The sequence below is a fragment of the Trichechus manatus genome, unplaced genomic scaffold, assembly GCF_000243295.1.
Source record: "Trichechus manatus latirostris isolate Lorelei unplaced genomic scaffold, TriManLat1.0 scaffold00023, whole genome shotgun sequence".
NCBI classification, from domain to species: domain Eukaryota; kingdom Metazoa; phylum Chordata; class Mammalia; order Sirenia; family Trichechidae; genus Trichechus; species Trichechus manatus.
In genome coordinates, this window is record NW_004443959.1 from 13,864,366 (window position 1) to 13,867,346 (window position 2,981).

Below are 2,981 nucleotides of genomic sequence, written 5' to 3' on the forward strand. Positions count from 1 at the left end.
ACCTCAACATAAAGAAAACAAAAATCCTCACAACTGGACCAATAAGCAACATCATGATAAACGGAGAAAAGACCGAAGTTGTCAAGGATTTCATATTACTTGGATCTACAATCAACACCCATGGAAGCAGCAGTCAAGAGATCAAAAGATGCATTGCATTGGGAAAACTTCTGCAAAAGACCTCTTTAAAGTATTGAAAAGCAAAGATGTCACCTTGAAGATTAAGGTGCATATGACCCAAGTCATGGTGTTTTCAATTGCCTCATATGTGTGCAAAATCTGGACAAGGAATAAGGAATACTGAAGAAGAATTGACACGTTTGAATTGTGGTGTTGGTGAAGAATAGTGAATATACCATGGACTACCACAAGAACAAACAAATCTGTCTTGGGAGATGTACAACCAGAATGCTCCTAAGAAGCAAGGATGGTGAGACTGTGTCTCACATACTTTGGACACGTTACCAGGAGGGATCAGTCCCTGGAGAAGGACATCATGGTTGGTAAAGCAGAGGGTCAGTGAAAAAGAGGAAGGCCCTCAATGAAATGGATTGACACAGTAGCTGCAACAATGGGCTCAAGCATAACAGTGATTGTAAGGATGGAACAGGACCAGGCAGTGTTTCATTCTGTTGTACACAGAGCACTGTGAGTTGGAACCGATTACAAGGGACCTAACAACACAGCAACAAAGTTTTCTAGTTTACTTTGAACACCACCATAATTTTAAGATTGGAGATATAGTCTCTTTTTTCCCTTTTATAGCATCTTCTCTTTCTTCATTTGCTTCCCTTTGATTTTTCCTGTTTATTCTGGAAGAACTTTAAAATTTATCATCCATATTACGTATTTTATTCTTATACTATCAGCTCTACTCTTCAGTGCATCCATGTGGACTCTGCTTCTGTTGTTAATTTTTCACTTCACTTTCATTTTCTTTTATCTCGTTGCTTCAATTTTCCTTTCATATTTCTATATAAACTCTACATTCATTAATTTATTATTCATTCAGCAAATATGTATTGCTGCCTGCTAAGTGCCAGATATTGTTCTAGGCATTAGATTTCAGTAGTCAATAAAACGGAAAAATATAAGCTCCTGTCTTCATGGAGCTTTTATTCTAGTGGAGAGAAACAGATGTTAAATAAATAAATGTTAGCAGGAAAAGAAACAAACAAACATGGCATATTGGTGTGTGTGTGTGCATGTGTGTGTGTGTGTACATGCTATCATCACTTTGAAGAAAGACTTCACTGAAAAGGAGACAAATGAACAAGTCATGCATTCGAGGCAGAAGAATCATGAAAAGCAAAGGTCTTGAGGCTGTACCATGCCTGGCATGTTTGAGGACCAGCAAGGAGGCCAATGTGGCTATAGAAGGAAAACACAGAAGAGGTCAGAGATGTAGGGGGAGAAGGCAGATCATGTGGTGCCTGGTAGGCTATCGGGATAACTTTCACCTCCACTCGAAGTCAATCAGAAAGCCTTTGGGAAATTTTGAAGAAACCAAGAATATGATTTGCTTCTCATTTATAAAGGAGTCCATTGGCTTCTGCAGTAAGAACAGATTGTGATGTAGCAAGAGCAGAAATAAAAACAGAAGGTGATTGCAACAATCCATGTGAATTTGATAATATTAGGGAAGCATAGTAAAGGTGATGAGAAAATTTGGATTTATCTTGAAGGTAGAGTCAGTGGGATTTACTGATGGACTAGATACGAGGTGAGAAAAAAGAGAGGGGTCAAAATTGGCTCTAAGATTTTTATCTTGAGTAACTGGAAGAATCAAACTGTTTAATTACTGAGATGGGGAAGCAGGCTAGGGGTGCTAGGGAAGAGGTTATCAGAAGCTTTTAAATATCATCTACATACAAACTGGTTGCCATCGAGTTGATTGCAGCTCATAGCAGCCCTATAGGACAGAGTAGAACTGCCCCATAGTGTTTTCAAGGAACAGCTGGTGGATTCAAATTGCCAGCCTTTTGGTTAGCGGCCAAGCTCTTAACCATTGCACCACCAGGGCTCCCATGTACATATTAATTACTCTCAAACTCATATATCTCCAGTCCTAACCCTTTATTGAACTTTAGACTCGTATATCCATCTGCTCATATATCTATCTACATACTCACCATGTCCACTTGGATGTTTGATAAACATTGAAGTTCACTATGCCTAAAACTGACATCCTGATACAGGCAATTGAAAATCATTACCTTGTTTTCTTTCAATTAATTTTATACAATATAGATGGGTTAGATGATATTTTCCACAGGCCAAGGCACGTCATTATTGACCGTCAAAAAGCTTTCGCTTCTATTATGTCCTTTGTCTAGTACTGTTGTTCCTTAAAAGCTGGCCAGGCCACTGTCCTCATTCTGCACCTGTGCTAGTTTTATGCACGAGGCTAGGAATCGACTGGATGACACACTACAACACGGGACCACTTGGTAGTAGATGTGGGCCCTTCAAGATTGCCATGCCTCGGCCAAACAAATGGGCTTCACTGAACCAGACTATCAACTGTCTCAGGCAGAGTGGCGGGATACTTGCTGGATGTGCACCCCAAGGCTGATGGCTCTGATGACTCAAGGCAGGTCTGAGGTCCTGCCAAGATCAGATTTTGGGCTAGTATTGATTGGCATTCTCCTGTTTCGAGAAAAGAATTAAAGTTAAAACACCTAGATTTAAACACTCTTTCTACTACTTTCTAGCTCTCTGCCATGGACCAAATCATTTTTTCTATCTGCGCCTCAGTTTCTTCTATAAAATGGGGATTTAAAATAATACCTCTGCAGAATTGTTATTAGGATTCAAATCACGATAAGATAATACATAAGGGTCGCTATGAGTCAGAGTCGACTCGATGGCAATGGGTTTGGTTTGGGTTTTTTGAAGTACTTTATAATCTCTAAGTACCACATGTAAACTCTGCAGTATCATTAATTCTTGTATTATTATTGTGTTAGTATTAAGACTCA